Source organism: Piliocolobus tephrosceles, chromosome 4 (assembly GCF_002776525.5).
Source record: "Piliocolobus tephrosceles isolate RC106 chromosome 4, ASM277652v3, whole genome shotgun sequence".
In the NCBI taxonomy this organism is placed as follows: Eukaryota; Metazoa; Chordata; class Mammalia; order Primates; family Cercopithecidae; genus Piliocolobus; species Piliocolobus tephrosceles.
Window position 1 is genome coordinate 68,102,637 of NC_045437.1, and position 19,305 is coordinate 68,121,941.

The following is a 19,305-nucleotide window of genomic DNA, read 5'->3' on the forward strand; positions in this document are numbered from 1 at the left end:
GAAGGAAGGAAGGAAGGAAGGAAGGAAGGAAGGAAGGAAGGAAGGAAGGAAGGAAGGAAGGAAGGAAGGAAGGAAGGAAGAAGGAAGGGAGGGAGGGAGGGGAGAGACAACTGCTCAGGAAAATCGCTAGGGATCTATAAGCTTCCAGAGGCTGCTGAGAACCTGGGAACAGGTGGTCAGGAGGACCTATCCACATCTTTCCAGGAACAGATAGAAGAAACAAGAGATAGAACAGATAGAAGAAAAAAGAGAGGCCGAGCGCGGTGGCTCAAGCCTGTAATCCCAGCACTTTGGGAGGCCGAGACGGGCAGATCACAAGGTCAGGAGATGGAGACCATCCTGGCTAAAACGGTGAAACCCAATCTCTACTAAAAAAATACAAAAAAACTAGCCAGGCGTGGTGGCGGGTGCCTGTAGTCCCAGTTACTCGGGAGGCTGAGGCAGGAGAATGGCGTAAACCGGGGAGGCGGAGCTTGCAGTGAGCTGAGATCCGGCCACTGCACTCCAGTCCGGGCGACAGAGCGAGACTCCAGTCTCAAAAAAAAAAAAAAAAAAAAAAAGAAAGAAAGAAAGAAAGAAGAGCACTGAAGATATTTGAAGATATTTGGTAACACTAATGGCAGGTTGAAGGACAAACAAAAACAAGCAGAAAGGAAGGAAAAAAAAACTTTCTTTCCCACCAAAACAATTTAAAAATCAATATAGTTCACTACTTTCAAGGATAATACATTTTAGTAATGCTTAGTGGCATACAGTTAACTGAAATCTTGTGAAATTTCTTATGGTGTAGGCCTCTCTCATTTCTCAGAGGAAAAAAACAATATAAATGTAGGGTGAGTTGGAATAGGGATTACTATCCTAAAGGTATTTTCTCAGCTTTCTGAAGTTTTATGACAAGAAATAAGGGTAATAACACGTATGCAGTGTATTTGTCAGGTTAATGGGTAAGCTCTGAATGCCGCTAATTTCCATAACTAGGCAAGTGTAGAGATTTGTCCTCTTGTATTAACTCAAAAACACCTACTACTATGGGATCAGAAGTTCAGAGATTAGTAAGCCTCTCAAATGTGGTCGGTTAAGACTCTTTATCCAGTTTCAACATCTGACTTTTCTTCAGCATGCTGTCATGCCCCCTATAAAGAACATTTGATACCAAAAAAGCATCTTAGGGCTGATAGATTAAGGAGCTCTTATCCACCTAATAAAAGAGTTACCTTAGATTAAAAACAGTTTATACAGCACAGTTTAGATGATTTGTTTCACACAAATTCAAACAATATAATGCTATGAAAGCCTTTGTGTGTGCAAAGTGAGTTATATCTGTATAGTTAAATAAACAAATATATTTTCCTTGTTAATATAATTTCTTCTCTTAAAATCTAAATATCAGTGTTTTGTTTTTATGATAGATAGGTAGATAGAGAAAGAGAGAGAGAATGGAATATGACCAAGATTAAATTATTATTTCAGTATTGAGGTATGAAGGAGTCAATAAAGTTTTGTGATGAGAACAAATAAATACATAAATGTGAAGACATCTTCTTATCCAAAAAATAGAAGAAAAAGGAAAGCACACAGACATTTCATTGATACTCTCACAAAATTAAAAAATAAATTTTCACCAGTTAAAAAAAAAAAAGAACGTTGGGCACCTAACTTCTTAGATTAATAAAGAATCCACAAACATTTATGCCTACTCCAAAAGATGAAAACAATCCATAGCAAAATTTAACTTAGATATAGTGACAACATTTCTTCTGAAAAACAAAACTAAATTGATTTTATAGGTTTTCAACATAATTTCTTTTTTTCTTTGATTATTTCAAATTTAAAGTCTTTCTTGAAACTATAAAACTGGGAATGTATAAAGTTGGCTTGTGTCTGGTTTCAAAGATGGCCTTTTTTTTTTTTTTTTTTTTTTTCTTTTCTTTTCTTCTCTGTTTTATGCACAAAATGTCTGCCAGGCCTGAAAATGATGCAGATCATGTTTCTATGTCTGTTAGGTGGCGCTTACCAAGCAGTCTGGCTCTGGCCCGGGATTTTTCAACTGCTCTCTGTGGTGGAATTACAGTAGGGGGTTAAGAGTGGGGCGAATGGGAGGGAGTCTTTGTCCCCACTGCATTTAAAATTACATCTAATCTTATCAAGGCGCTCGTCATTGTTTCTGGCGGCCAGGAGCAGGTACAGTACTGCTTTTGTTCAAGTCAGTAGCTTTGCTGAATCAAGTTGAGGGAAAAGCCAAGACTAAGTATTCTTTCAGAACCTCATATGTTGATTGAAAAAATGCTTTGAAAGAGAAAGGTGGGGGTGGAAGAGACAGGTAAAGTCGCAATAGAAAAGCATCAATGTAGTTTAAAAAAAAAAAAAGTACCGACTTAAAGATTAGAGGAAAAAATCAATTCCAGGAAAAAAAAAATGTGCTCAAGAATATTTTAATGCTTATCCACTAAGATGCATTGGCTCATTTTCTTTGGCATAATATAAACATAAAGTCCAGGGAACATATTCTGTCTATTTCTTCCATTTGAGAAAATTGAAACCTAAAGCAAGACTACTTCTTTTAAGTGGCACAAAGCCACAAAGCATATTTTCTCTTGCACAAATAAATATTCCTAAATCTTCTTTGTACCGAGAGTTCCTGTTGATGTTCCTGTCCTTTCAATTTGCTAAGGTATAAGTTGAAGAGTCTCTGTCACAAGTTTTGAGGCTGTGGTAGACCTAAGACGAGTACGTGGTAATAAATCCAAGTTCAGAAACTTGCCCTGACCAGCTTTGAACAAAGCAGTGACACTATAATTCTAACAACCAGAACAATATAATTCTCAGCAAGGAAAGAAACCCTCCTCCCTTTCCATGTGTCAATAAAGATCTCAATTTAGTTCAGATAGAAATAACTGGCATTAAGATTTATTAGATATTCCATGATTATAATTTGAAAATTAAGATGAAAAGTAGCTTGTTTAAACATATTCAGTTTAAAAGTACGGTGAATTAACAAAAGTTACTTATATACACTGGAAAATAAAGTTTCTACCAAAAATAACTGGTACAGATTTTTATCATTTATAATTAGATTATTATATGTTAAGCTGGATTTAACAAATTTTTTGAAGCTGAAAATATGTTTTTCAGTGTGTACTTTCAGCAGATTAAAAGCCAGAATGATTTAATATTTTGATCAATAACAATCTTATGAGAGCTTTATTGTTTATGATTCTCATATTTTTTAGCTTTTGTATATACTGAGCATAATACTTAATTTTAATACTATGATCAAGAAAATACCTCAAGGTATGTGTTATGGAGGGGTGCATATATAAATTCTGATTAAATACCTTTTGGCAATATGCTTTTTCTCCACATTATACTTACTACTAAACAGACAACTAATTTGGCAATTTTCGAAATAGTGTAAGGAGAGAATGCAGGCACAAAAACTACAATTCAAGTGATTTTTAAAATTTGCAGAGTCACATTTTGTGATCTGATAGACCACTCTAAGTAATATATAACTGAAATTTACATTCCAATAATTTTTGATAGATTAAAATCAACTGTATATACTAGTTAATGTAATTTAAAATTGTACTTCAAGGTCTTTAGCTATCACAGTGTATTTTTATATCTAATTGTGTACTTAATCATAGAATCATTTGACTTATAGCTGCTGTGTAATCATTGTACTTAGTTACTAAAGTGAATTCTAACCATAGTTTTTATGATAGTTTTCTTTAAATCAAATATATTTGGATAGTATATATTATATATGCATATGATATCAAATGACGATCAAATGTATATATACATATATATACATTTGTCATTTGATTGCAATTGAAGTCATCTATTACAAATAATAAGATGTCTTTTGGTCAGATGGATTGTTCTTTAGTCTAAAATCATGCATAAATTTCCTTTGTATATTTGCATCCACTTCAATTTTTCAGTTAGAAAACTTCATTTGATGATCATGTCCAAAATTATCTGCTGCTATTTATATTATATTATTGTTTATCATTTGATTATAGAATTCAAGAAACAAGAATACACATCATATTTATAAAAGCCAAAACCATTAAATGATCAGTTTATAAATTTCAAATGGGGTTTCAAAAATTACTTAGTGGTGCCTTAAAATGTTATTTTCCTGTCTGACCTTGCTTCTAGATGTCTTTTTTTTTCTGCTTTAAAAAACTCTTACATATTCCTGTAAGGCTGGAAAATTACTTCAATATTCAACAATATTGTTGTAATTGTTGCACTTCACAGGAGATAGGAAATCATGATTCTTACTCCTAGTCGTTGGAAAAGGAGTTGGATATTAGTTTTTATTTGCTGGCCAAAATCCAAATTATGAAATTACTTTTACCTTCCTTAAATCATCTCTATAATTTTTGCTGAATAAATTATATTTCACTTCCCCGGTCTCTAAACTGATCTTACACTTAGTGTTGATGATAAGCTAGGGCTTAAGATGGAAGGCAGAAGTCAGGGAGGTGGAGTAGAAAGTGTTCCTAAAAATAAGAGTCAGGGTAGAAAATTCCTTCTGGATGTTAATGTGCCCCTTTCTTTTTTGTACTTTTGTTCCTAAGATGTCTGTCTACTCTTCAATTATATATCATAAACCTAGATTCAGTGGAGGGTTCAAATGTTCTGGGAATTTGTTACAACCCAGGAAAAGCCAGGGAAATAATTTCATTTCATTTTTTTTTTCTGCCTCTAGCTCTACCTATGTTCATGTATCATCAAATGTGTTACTATTATGCTATGAATCATTTAGAGCCGGGCATGGTAGCTCACACCTGTAATCCCAGCACTTTGGGAGGCCAAGGCAGGTGGATCACTTGAAGTCAGGAGTTCAAGACCAGCCTGGCCAACATGGTGAAACTCCGTCTCTACAAAAAAATACAAAAATTAGCCAGGAGTGTTGGCAGGCGCCTGCAATCCCAGCTACTGGGGAGGCTGAGGCAAGAGAATTGTTTCAACCTGGAAGGTAGAGGTTGCAGTGAGCCAAGATCACACCATTGCATTCCAGCCTGGGTGACAGAGGGAGCAGAGGGAGACTCTGTCTCAGAAAAAAAAAAAAAAAGAAAAAAAATCACTTAAAAGATAGTTTTATCATTATAATTAATTTTTAAAATGAGAAAACTGACACACGAGAAGATGAACTGCATTTATTAATAGCTAGAGACTATCAGTGACATCACTGAGTGCTAAATTAAAATTTAGGGTTTAAGAGATATGCTAACTATTTAACTGTCTTGTAGTTTGGAAAATAAACTTTCCATTAAAAAAAAATCTTATTTTCTCTTCAAAGTCATTTAAATTATTTCTTTGAAAGAGTAACATTGTTGTCTTCCTAGTTAAGATTCTCACTAAACTTTCATCTCCTTGAATAGGCCATAATTTCACTGACTAATGGGGTCTCTGTACCATATACAATGCCTCAAATATTGATACAGAAGTAAATCTGTCCTGTGCCTAGACACAACTGCACACATTAACTATGCAGAAAATGTGCTGAAAGGATGTTCAAAATTATAGGTAACCTCTTAAGACATTTGCACTTGGTTAGGGAAGACCTAGGGATTTTATTAAGATTTAATTCATAAATAGCCAATGACAAATTTTTCCTGTCACGTGCTACAAGTGTACTACAGAGCTGCTAATTTCCTTATGCAAATTCTCCTCCACCAGGGCCCTCTCCCAGCTCCTGAGCTGGTAGAGACTTTTCTCTGTGGTGGCATTGAAGTTTCCCATGCCCAGCTACAAGCAACTTTTACCCTTTCTTCACCATCCTCTCTCACACTTGGCCTTCCTCAAATTCAAGGAGCTCAACAAGAAGAAAGCAAAATTTTGAGGATAGGACTGCAGGCCCAGAATAAGCCAGCAGCTCTACTGGTTTGACCTTTGTGTCTTGATTAATGTTAGTGCAGATACAATTGATGAAGTGTTTGAATAGTCTTTGGGAGATAGACTGGTATAGGAATTCAGCCTCTTTGTCCCCTCCTGTCATGAAAAAAAAAAAAAAAAAAAAGTCTGAGTTTCTACCAATTTATATTTCTTTTTTGTGACCAACACCATCTGTAAACCAAAAATATGCATTCCAAGGAAAATAACAAAATTGTAAGTTAAAAAAATGCAGTACTAACGTGAAGGCACACTATTAACAGAGGAAATTAAAATTCAAACAGCCCACAACAAATCCAAAAAAGCAAGTAATAACTATGCCACTCTAAAGGCTATTGTCAAAAACAATCATTCTGATATCAGAGCATGAAAGAGAAAAGACAAGAACCCAATACCTGACAGTCTGTGGTGTTAGACGGAAAGGGAAACAATTTTACATTCTTCATTAGCATGATCTTTAATTAACTGGAAAATTTCTTAATTCGAAAAATATTCTCTTGGCCAACAAAAAGGCCAGATAAATAGAGTATCACCAAACTCAGCCAATATTTAGTAACATAGCGACTGCGTATAGTAAGGAGTTTCTTTTACAAGATGCCTACTTGTAGATATAATATTAAACTTAGTGTAAGATTTTTCTTGCTGTAGTAGACTTTCTTGTTACATATTTCTAATTTGGGCTTATTTTATACTCTTTACCTGTTTTCAAAAACAAGCCTTTATTTTCCAAGAAAATCAGCTTCCAAAATAATGCATCATATTTAATAATAAATGTAAATTCTGGTGAGCTTAAAATATAAACTGGGCATTTCTTGTCTTTTCTACACACAGCATGTCTTCTTACACAAATTTTGTTCATTTTTACCATACTAGCATGATCAAAGCAAATATATGCTATCTGCTTTTAAATGCACTAAAAGTTAAATTGTTTCTGCATTATTACAACATTGTATTTCCACATGGGAATGCTTGGGAGAGTGATATGACACAGAGAGTTAGTTGGACCCTGTAAAACACAGCAAACACACTGTGGAAGGCAGGCAGTTCTGACACTACAGAAAGAGAAGACAGTGTGAAGGGATTCTATGCACAAATGGAATACCCAACACTGCAAACATGCTACTGCTTCATAGCCTAGAAATCTGGGCATTATCAACCCTAAGTTCTATTTTCAGCCATAGAACAACTAAGAGACAAAGAAGTACTGGTTAGTTGGGTAAATGTGAAATGAGGACATTGGGAAGGCTGGATGTATTTTGGTATATGTTCATCAATCCCTAGACAGCCTGATTCAAGGGAGGGTAGATTATGGTAGATATATGATATATTTTTCAAGGGGATTTATTTGCCTTTTCACTTCTTACATAAAAACCAGTTTTGAGATGGCTCACTTTTATTCTTATTTTCCTCTGTTTTGCTTCCCATACTATTTTGCAAAATCTTTCACCTTACTGATCTTATGTTGCTGATATATGGAAAGAAATTTTCTTTCTGATAATCTTGCCACGTGGGTTTTGCTCTGAAGCCAGATTTTAGGTTCCTACCCACACTCCAGATGAATTCAGGACGGCCTGAGATGAGTTAAAGTAGCCTGTTTAATGCTTTGGCTTTCACACTTCAGTAAGCAGCCCAGCCTCTTTGCTTCCTCTCACAAAACCATCTTTGCAGAAACTGAAGTAGAGAACTATCTGGTGAAGCTTCCCATGATTCAAAAGTTGTTCCATTGACTACTTTTTGAATCTCCTAATTTTCTGTAATTAGGCTCTTTTTGAAGGAAATAAATTCCCCTTTTATTAAACCTTAATTCCCAATATTATATCAAAATGTTTACTTCTAAGCTCCCCATGAAATATGTGTAAATGTTCAAGGTCATATAAACATTATCAAAATTATTTTCTGCAAAACAACTAGTTGACTGGACAAAAATTTAAAATGCTGTTCTTTCTCTGTCTCCCACACTAACATTCTTCACAGTGTTTAATACTCTATCAGTTGGAAGTTGAAGCATTCTGGAATTCAGTGTAAGTGCTTGAAGAGTCTTCAGAAAAAATAATAGAAATACATTTCAATTGTTATGATTTCCTAGAATACATCTTTCCTCCCCTGAGGGCTTAATGACTGCTGAAACTTTTTCCCTGACTTTAAAACATCCATTGACAGCATTCCTAATGTTCCCTAATCAGCTTTAATTTCTTAGAGATTTTAGTTGATAAGAGTTACTGTATTTGGCAAAGATAAAAAAGAGTCAATTAAGAGGTATTTTTTCTTCCTTTCTTTCATTGGATCTTAAAAATATAAGGCATCGAGAGTGATAATGTACTAAATTCCAATAGCTTTTGATATTCACCCATCAAATTGTTCATCAGAGAGAAATACTAAAAAGAAAAGAATAAAAAGTCTAGGCTAGCGGAGTCCCTGAACACCCTTTGCCATGGCATTTGCTCTAGGAATCCTAGGACGTTCCTGTCTTTCTGTGTAAGTGGCTGGAACAGATGAAACTGTGTCTATTTCACCTGAGAAAATAACCTTCAAATGAGACTGTTTGCCCCAGAAAGAGTGAACAACTGGGGATCTGAAACACAATATCCTACCCATAGGCAGCCATTCCTTGCACTACTCAGCTGCTCTGGCCATTTCTGAACAATGTGTCATGGAAACACATGGAACTGATCTTAATGGCCAATGAGAAATGTGCCATTCTCCTGCTTGAAGAAGTTAAGGGGACCCAATAAATTCATTTATGATGTGTTTCTGTCCAGATGAAAACCAAGGTGTCATAACACAGTGGATCAATATTATTTGGAAAAATTTTCTCAAATAACTAAAGTTGACTAAGCTATATCTGATTTCAGATGATCTTAGGCAGATTTCCAAGAGAAAAAAAAAATTCAAGTAGTATCTACTTCAGAGCCAAAGAGCTACTGCTGCTGGAATGTATCAAAGATGCCATGTTTGAATTCTGTATCTGCCATTAATTTACTCAGCAAATACTTACTGAAAGCCTACTACCTTCCAGGCATTGTAGTTAGCACAGGCTAAATGACAGTGAATAAAACAGTGATTGTCCTGTCCTGTGGACTTCAGAGTCTACTAAAAGGGCCAGATAAACCGATAGGCAATTAAAATACAGGCTGATTAAAAACTGTAGACTATGGAAACTCCTGAAAAAAATACAGTAACAGTTTCTGCTGCTGTAACAAATTGCCACATAGAACAACACACATTTTTGCATCTCAATCTGAGCCAAAAAAAAAAAAAAATCACAAATTTATTAGATTAGAGTTCTGAAGGTCAAAAGTCATAAGTCCCACAGGGCTAAAATCAAGTTTTAGTAGGACTGTGTTCCTGCTGGAGTCTCTAGGGGAGAATCTGTCCATTTCCTTGTCTTTTCCAGCTTCTTTCTAGAGGCCACTTGCATTCCTTAACTTGTGGTCCCTTCCTGTCTTCAAAGCCATCAACGGCCAGTGGAATTTTCTCTGACACTGACCCTCCTGTCTCCCTATTTCACCCATAAGGACCCTTGTGATTACACTGGGCCCACCTAGATAGTCCAGAATTGTCCTCCATCTCAGGGTCACCTGATTCACAACATCAATTCCATATACAACCTTAATTCTTCCTGGCCATGTAACCTAACATATTCACAGGTTCCAGGAATTAGGATGTAGACATCTTTGAGGGCTATTATTCTACCTAGACTGGGGGTCGGAAAGACAAAAAGTGAGGACAAACTTCTCAGAGGAATTGAAATGTAAAGTAAAGCTTGAAGGATAAGCAGAGTTTAGGTAGATAAAGGGAGAATGTAGCAGTGTAAGAGTGGGTTGCTCCTTTCTGACTGTAGAAACAGCATATGTGAGGCCCTAGGAGAAAAAGAGACCATGGCCCATAGGAAGACATAAGAAAAATAATCAAGAATGGCTGGAGCAGAGATTATGAGGATAAGAAGATGGTGACAAAAGAAAAACCCAAATGATTAAGCACTCATGCAAGACCTTAGAAAAAAAAATAGTAACAGTTTAGGAGTATGTTATCAGAATCTCAACAGGTAGAGAATAGCATGAAGGTGTAGAGAGGAGATGAAGAGTGCTCGACAGTTTTGAGCAACATGGATAGGTCAACAGAAGGGAGGCATTGCTACCCTAAATTTGGAGGGGCAGTGGAGAGAGGGAGGCAGTAAATAAAACAGAAAAGGGAAACTTCGTCATAGAAGCCTTAAGTAGAGGTACACAGACAATGCTTGGCAACCCTGCCTGGAGTTGCCACAGCAACCTGATACCCTGCTTTCAAAATGAATGAATTATGATTCTGATGAATGTTCAAAGGAGAGTGCAGAATGCCAATAGAGACACATAGAAGCCCCAAACTTAAGAAACTTTTAAGCTGAGATCTGGAACATAACTAAGACATCACTACATGAGCAGGGAGGATCTTTGAGGCAGAGAAATAACAGTCACAGAGAACCAGTGGTAGCAAGGAGCATGCTCTGTTCCAGAAGTCAAAAGTCTCTGCACCTTGAGAGAAAGGAGAGAAAAGAGAGTCCTGCAAGTTAAGCCTAGTGCAAGGCAGGTGGTGGGGCGGGGGCCAGGTGTTCATAGAGCTCTGTCAGATCTGTTAGGGATTTGAAACTTTGTCCTGAGACCAGTGAGATGTTACTCATAGCTTAACCAAAAGAACATCAAGATTAAATTATCCCTTTAGAAAGATCATTTGGCAGCAGTGCGGAGAACGTACTGAAGAGAGTAAAAAATAATGTGCCTACAAGACAGCACAGAGGCTTCCTTGGAGAGAAATGCCCCTATGCATCACAAAAAGAGCAATGGCAACTAGAAGGAAAAACTACAGTTGGTTTGTCTTCCAGAGAAGGGAAATAATTTACCCCTAAAAAGATGACTATTTTTTTTTTTTTAGACAAAAATACCTTAATGGTGTATGCTGTTTCCTTTGGTTGAGAAAAGTCAGGTCCCTGGGCAGGGCTGCATGGGTAGTATGAGATAAAAAAAAAAAAAAAAAAAACAGTGCTGAACTGTTACTCTGTTTATTATTAAAAGGAGAAGAATTTGCCTTTGCTACAGGCAACCTAAGAGAGGGACCCAGTATTGAGAAGAAAGGGGAGTTGCAAGGAAGAGCTAGGAAAAAATGCAGGAGGGCTTCTGGCATGCATGTAGCTGGAGGCTGGAGCCGACAAGTACACCCAGAGAGGAAAAACTCCTTACAGAGGGGGGGTGTTGACAAATTACTTGGAACATATCTGTACCTGACGTTAACGCTGAAGTGTTTTCTGATCCCTAACTACTTTCTGCAACTCACAAATCCATAATAAAAAGCTGCCACTCATATGAACCCCAGTTTATGGTTCTTTGCTTGAGTGAAATGAGAGGGGTAGCACTGTGCACTGGGCCAGTCCAGGCAGGGAGCACCCACAGAACAAATGGTGGTAGCTTGGAGTGAGCATCAGTACATAGGTGCACATGCACAGAAGCTTGTGCATGCCAGAAAATCCACAGATAATGGGGAGGATTCAGGGCTTCCCACAGTAGAGTTCAAGGCATTTAATTTAGTTATTAAAGTTATGCATGACCATAGGAAATTTGCAGATATGAAAGGAGGAAGCATCTTTATTGTATTGTTTATATTTCAGGTTAAAGCCTATGTTGTACTGCTTGATGGTTATTACTATTTAATCTTCACTCTGATCCAAGCAAAGTCTTGACAATCATTTTCATAAGTTTCTATCAGGGCTTTTTTTGCAGACACAACAAATAGCTTACTGAATAAAGAAATATTCTAAAGTTCCAGATGTTGTATAAGATATAAAAATGAAATCTAAATATTCTCTTCATCAGAAATATTCAGCTGTCAAAAATGCATTAATGTGCTACAAAAAGGCATGCTGTGATATCATTCTTGTTGCACTTCTTGTGATTCCTGGCTAAAATGATGAAAAAAATGTGAAAAAAATATCTGAACTTTGTTTACTAAGTTTGTCACAAAAATGGCAATTGGAATGAATACAACTGAGAAATAAGCCTCATAACATGTGGTTTTTATTAAAATACCAAAACATGGAAAACTTTTAACAAAACTCTTCTAATACTGAGGACTTGTACGAGCTTTTTTTTTTTTTTTTTTTTTTTTTTTTAACTTCTAGCTCACTTGAATTTACAGAAAAATTTCATCCGCTTTTGCAGACTCACTGATCATGATGAGGACATTACAAGGTCAGCTGTTATCCAAGACATTTTGGGAGCATCTGCAAGAAATAAACAAATATAAAAGCAAAATGAAATTCAGAATGCTTTGTATGAAGCATTTTAATAAACCTATGTTGTCAAAATTATCCAGATAAATCACAGCAAAAGCTTTCAATTTGTGTTTATCTAGATAATTGCAAGAAAAGTAGAATTTCTCTTTCTTCCCTCCACTGGGGTAGGTATGACTTGCTATGAAGTTCATACTCATAAAAAATGTCAGCTCTTACATTCATTATGTTTTCTGTTCACTTGTGACTATTTGAGAACGTTTACACTCAGTATTAAGCTCAAAGTCAAAGAAATGTAAATCAATACATAAGAAAGCAGGCTTCCACGACATCAGTTCTACAAAAGCACAAATAAATTATTTTACAAGGTAATACCGTGTCAGCCATTGTCATTCACATCAGTCCTATCTGAAGCAGGCTCAGGATGGTCATCAGCTGCTGACTGTTAAGCTGACTGAGCATGTCCCGTTATATTCCACGTGCCCACACATTCATGGAGAAAGGAAAGACAGGAAACACTGAGTAGCAGGTGCCTTTGTTCTATACATTTAAATTCCTATTTTGCTCTTTTAGCAAGAACATATTCTGCTATAATATTTATGACATCAAAACCTCTATTTCTATTATTTTCTAATTATTAACAGGCCAAAGGAAGTGTTAGCATTAAAGAGATTGTTTTCCAGGAAACTCATTTCCTGTCACATTGTTGAGACTTGATTTTTCTTAATTCTCATGTTTTATCAATCTAGTTAAAAGAAGGTTAAAATGATCTACTTTTCATTCTTTTGCAAACTCCTTTTGGAATGCTTGCAAAAAAACTATTTTACACAGTCACCGCTTTAAGAAGAAGGGAAAATTTGATCAAAATTTAACCAATTTACTTTAGCTATTATAAACAGCTAAAAGGTGTTTAGCACAGCTGAGGTGGTTAAACATCAGGCTAGGCACCAGCAGCTCATTATCTCATTAATTCTTAAAAGAACTCAAAGCAGCTATGTAGCATTGTCTACAGAGCTATGGTTCTTAAACTTTAACATACATCAGAATCAACTAGAGAGAGCTTGTTAAAACCCTTGTTGCACCCCACTCTACAGTTTCTGATTTTTCAGTAAGTCTAGGGTAAGGCCTAATAATTTGTATCTTGAAGGCTTTCACAGGCAATGCTGGTGTTATTGGCACCGCTATGAAAGCCACTATCTTAAATCAGGTTTCAGAAAACCATGGCCCAAAGGCCAAATCCATTTCACTGAGTTTTTCTTGTTGGCAAGCTAAGATTGGGTTTTACTTTTAAATAATGGAAAGCGTTTCACACAATAAGTTGTAACACATAAATATTATGTGAAAGTCAAAATTTGGTATCCATAAATAAGATTTTATTGAAATACAGCATGCTTATTCATTTATTGCCTATTGCTGCTTTCACACACAAAGGCAGAGTTGAGAGTTACTAAAGAGACAGCATGGCCCAAAAAGCCTAACATATTTACTATATTTACTATGCAGCATTTCACAGAAAAAAAAAAAAATGTCATCTCCTGTCACAGATGGAAGCAAGATCTAAGATACTATAATTATAAGTGGTAGTGTTGAGGTTCATATTCACATCAAATTTTAAAACCCATATTCTTTACCCTTTCCCTAAGATGACACAATTCACTATTTCTTTTTTAAAGCAGCTTTGTTGAAGTATAGTTTGCCAACGATAAACTGCATAGATTTAAAATATACAACCTGGTTAGTTTTTCTTTTGCCATCTTAACCATTTTTTAGAATTTTATTTTATAAAATTTACTATTTCTCAAATAGTTTGCTTGAGTTGGTGATGTTAACAATCTCTTTCATTCTTTCATTAGTTTAGCAATTGTTTTCTTTCAAAAAAAGTCTTTTTTCATTCTTACCAAATTCCATCTTCCTTCTCCACTGTGCTACCACTCTTGTTCTGTTAACATTATGTCTCTTTTTTATCCAAATGAGTATCTGCATTGAAAGAAGCTATTTGATTCACCTGAGATTAATTTGGATTTGGTGAATCTGTTGCCCAGAAAATTAGTTCATAGATTCAACTGCATACTTAGGACAAACAGAAGAGGATGCATTTCATAAAAGATCTCTCAGGTTATTTCTGTATTTCAGAGTAATAACTTCTGATGGGAAAAGCAGAAAGCCTTCTAAAGTTCAGCTTGGATTATGCAGGAATAAAAAATGAAGTAATAACGATGACCTCATAGGTTCAGGCAAGAGAGGCTGACTGATGCGGTTAAGTTCTCTGCAGGCAGACCAGGACAATGTATTTCACAGGGATATCATCATCCATTAGAACAAGGGTAGTGTAAGCAATCAAAGCTCCTCAACTCTCACCCAGCCTGTCAGCACCAAGCTATTCAAACTGGCATCATTCAGCTCGAGAGAGAAAGTTCTTCTGCCTTTTTCTACTGTACTATTACAGGTTTCTTTGTTTTGAGCAGGGGTGGGGAGGGAAGAAATTCAAAGCATTGTTTAATGTACATAAACAATGATTTGGGAAAAGCTTAATGTATACCTGTAGAAAATATTTCAAAATTTTAGTTAAAAAATCTGTATGCCTAAAGTATACTACTGTTTGGCATGATCAAATTTCTTCACTTTCTGTCAAAATGTGACCAGCTCTGCTATAAATTCCATTATTGTAAATAAAACATTTTATCTACAGATAATTAAAATGAGATGAAATTAGGCAAGACAATCTATAAGTAAACAGACATTTGAACTTGTTTATATTACTATTAACTAGTAAAGACTTAATAATAGAAATGGAGAATTTCTCTTTGCCAACTAAGTCATTCAAGGTTTTAATGAATTTCAAATAAAAACCTCACAGTTTAAGTCTAATTATATCACTTTAGTTTCAAGCATAGTAATTATTAGCTCTTTTCTTAATTAATATTTTCAAGATTGCTACACTAATTATCTACAGATTTTTAAGGTGTTATTTAAGAATATAAGTCCAGAAGAAACGATGTATCCCCACTGGTATTTAGGCTAGTTGCCAACTTGTCTCACTTCTGATAATGTTGGCTTTGAACCAGGAATGGAGAAAAGAACAACTGACATTTGGAAAACAAAACTTCCAACTCCACCAATATTTTCAGTGATCTTTACAAAAATACAGAAATAGTAACTAATTTTTAAAATATAGCATATCTAGTTAGCATACTGTAATTCATAAATTCTACTTGTTAAAATAAAATTTACCAAAAATCATGGTTTTTTACCAACTAAGGATTATTACTAGCACTTTTAAAAATAGCACATGATCGTTCCTCTTAATATCCAGTAATCATTATTGTTAAAACATAAACATAAATGGCGAAATGTTGATGGTTGTTTAAGCCAGGGAATGCATACGTGGAGGTTTATTGTACTTCCTACTTTGGGTTATGTTTGGAAAGTTTCATAATAAAAAGTTTTTTCTAAAGAAAAATACATAAACATAAGAGCTCATGTTTCTATACTGATGGAGCTATTAAAGAGATTCCAATACTTTTAAGTTCAATAAATCTTTAGAAGACCTAACTAGTGACATAGCTCAAGCATTTACTTCTGAAGTTCTTATTCTGAAAATGTTAATAAAAGAATTATTGAGGTTCAAGCCCAGAGTACAGTTAGGCAAGTTAAAATAGAGTTTAGACAAACATGTCATAATTTTTGAAAAACTGAAAGCTCTGATTCAATGCTAGTCTGTTTTGGATAAGTCATAATACTAAAGAAGATTGAAACCTAATGAGAGAGAGAAAAAGAAATTACCTGGCCAAATTTTACTGCTGCACTAACAGCTTCCTTTTAAAAGTCTTCTAACCCTTGCCGCCGTTTTCCATTGTGAATGTTCTCTCTTAAAGAGGTGCGCTGTAAAAGTAAATATGAAGGCTCCATCTGAGCTATACAGTGAGACTATGCCTACCCCGTTAAAATAAGCCCTGGGAATTTTCAGAAGGGTTAGAGCTTTAATGTATTTTACCTGTGCTAAATTTGCTGCAAGTTCCGAGTTATCAAAATTATAAATAGGCCACCAAACCTATGTCAGCAAATGTTTTAAACTTCCTTACCACACCAAACTTAACCAGCCAACTATCAAAATTGATTAATTTGAGGAATAGGTAATAGAGCTGTCAGTGAGCAATAAAATGACCAGGATGTAACAATGCTAACTGGGGAGAGGAAAACCAAAGGGTCTAAATATTGCTCAACTTGGTACATTAGCAACTGGTGGTGATAAATGCGTAGAGCCAAGAGAATGTTTCTTAAATGACAATAACACTAAGGCTATAATGCTTTAAAAGACTGAAAATCGCATCATTTACAGATAAATCAACTGTTCATCAGAGCCATATTTTGATTTCCAACATACAAAACGTTTCTCTAATATGGTACTAAATTTTTCAAAGGACTCTACAGATTAGGAGATAAATTTCGTCAAAGCAAACAAAGGGGATATATGAAAGAGACAGAGGAGAGACAGGGTCGATGAATATTAATGAGAAGAATCCTGGAGAAAGGGCAAAATCCTAATCCATGATGTATTTTGTAAAGAAGCTGACTTGTAACTGACTTTTTGCCTTCCCTCTGATCCTTCACCAAAGCATCTTCATCATGTACCCCAAAAGTCTTCTCTGGATTCATGGACCTACCAGCAGTGAAGGGACTAAGAATCAGTGATTACACAAGCCTACAAGTAGGCACATAAATAGGTAGCTGTATATTATTTTCCATTTAATCAAATGTGTGAAGGTTCACATTTTTATTGTTGGCTCCTTATTTGGGAAAAAAAGGTGAGCATAAAGAAAAATTTTAAAAATATACTTCTAAATGTATATGAACATACATTTGAGGGTTTAAGATACATGGATCATAATGTACATCAAAACATACAGCCTTAAATACAATAAAAAATTAATAAAAATGGATAAACATGTTTAAAAGTACCTCAGAATGGTGTTTCCCTAAGAGAACTCCTACCCTTGAAGGGAAGAGAAGAGGGGGGTAGATGGGTTGATGTGATGTAACCTGATCATCACCCTTCTCTGGAAGACCCTTCCCTCTGCAAACTTCTAATCACTTTTTCCTATGAGAAAGAAGGAAATTTCCATAGTAATAGAAACTCTTGCCTGTTTCTCTTCAGTAATGTATTCTTAAAACCTAACATAGTAGGTGCTTGAAGAGAATTTGTTGAATGAAAGAATGAATTACTAACATCACTGAGATGATAAAGTGAGAATCATATGAGAGATTCCACACCATTTTATGAGTCCATAGTTTGAGATTTCAATCACTATTCCATCCTTGAAAGGCTGGGCTTCTCATTTCAATTTCTGCTTCTAGAAATCTATGATTTAAAGAATAATTTAAGAAAATAAAACACTTATGAAGAATAAGGAAACCACTTACCCTTTGTGACTATAAAATGTAGCTGGAAAATAACTAAGGCAATGATCCTAGATTACAGTTTATTTGGGATAGTCCATTAGCACCTAATGATAGATGTTATTTTCTTTCTACATATCCCAACTGGTTTTCTCAAACCAGCCTCCTCCGTGCTAGCTAGCATTCTTTTTTGTCAAGGTGAGGATGGAAAGAAGTGAAGGGGTTAAATTTTTGGAAATACTTTTTTCCAAGAACAACTACTTAGTAGCACAACTACTTCAAATAGTTACATTCTTCCAGGATAACTTCCCCAGTGGCTGATTTTCTTCTTTATGGATTATAAACTTGTCCTCAACATAACTCTGGAATTCCTTTGATGATCCATGTTTAGCTGAATCTGCTACCTAACAGATGCCTGAATATTTAGAATCCCAAAGGACTACAATATCCTGTGGTTTCAAATTCCTGAGCAGTTGATCCAGCAATTCTTATTTTATTCTCCCTTTCCTACCATCTTAGGAGCTAGTAGCAGATGTTCATTACAGTTTATTCTTCATTCTCATACAGTTAATCCAAGTGGGAATCAAGAACAACTTTATCTTTTTTCTCTCACTGGTTTGACATCCCTTGTACTTTTTTTCTATAGCTGATTTTTTCCTCTGTCATTGTGAATATTCCAATTTCTAAAAAGAGAATTCTTTTAAAAGACAAATTCAATAGATGTTTAAAATGGAAATACATATATATATTATGAATTTTTAGTTTCATTAGCTGCATTTATATTAGTATATGGGTCCACTTACTAATTTAGTTTGATACAAATGTAAAAATAAGATGGATTAAGAGCAGTATGGCATGAATAACCAGATTCTCAATTGACTGTAGTATTTGCAGGGGCCCCAGAGATGCAGAGTATCTAGTGCAGACAATTAAATACCTGGAAAGAACTATTGCATATCAAATTACGAAAGAAAAACCCAGGTTCACAATCTACCTGAATTCAATTTGGCAAACAAGGTGGCTTAAACTTTATGAAAGTAAATTCTGAACTATAATTCTGTTAACTTTTAATCAAGATATTTAACCCATTAAAAGTTCATTTTAATGCATTTTGATATTATAGAGAAATATCAGATCCACAGTTGGACTACAATACTCCTAGTAAAAGTAAATTCTGAGCCTTTATAAAAGATTGTATAATCAATGGAATATATCTACACAATTTTTCAATAATACTGTCAAGAACCAAAACCTCAAATGACTAAAATTAATCAAATATTTTATAAAAATGAACAGATGAACCTGGAAGAAGGGGGCAAGGAAGAGGCATTAACTAAAAATGAAACCTGATTTATTCCTACAGCAGGGAAAAACAATTAGTCATATAATTAATTCTATTTTCAATTATTTAATAAAGCTATTTATTTAGGGATAAGGTTCTACTTAGATTGTATCCTTTAATGTAAAGTGGTTGAACTAGCTGATCTCCAAGATCTTTGCATTTCTGTGGCTCTACAATAATATATACTGATGGTAACTGATGGCGTGTAAATAACACACAATCCTATAGTTAGAAATCTTTTCCTTTCCTAATTAAGTCAAGGTTAACCAATATTTCCAGGTAGTACCAACTTTAATCTAGATGTAACACTCATTTTTGAAAATAAACAGACTTATAAAGGTAAAAATTATTAATAGACAACATCCACTAATTAATGCATTAGTGAGAGTTTGAGCTT

General features: G+C 35.0%; 1 long non-coding RNA gene across 1 annotated transcript; it reads right to left on the bottom strand.

The window, feature by feature from the left end:
- Positions 1–5,171: 5,171 nt before the first annotated feature.
- On the bottom strand, positions 5,172–16,056 carry LOC111541560. The gene is made up of 3 exons (XR_002731299.1): positions 15,953–16,056; positions 12,105–12,160; positions 5,172–6,009 (listed from the first exon to the last, which is right to left on the bottom strand). It is a non-coding gene; the product is annotated as an uncharacterized LOC111541560 (long non-coding RNA).
- Positions 16,057–19,305: the final 3,249 nt, after the last annotated feature.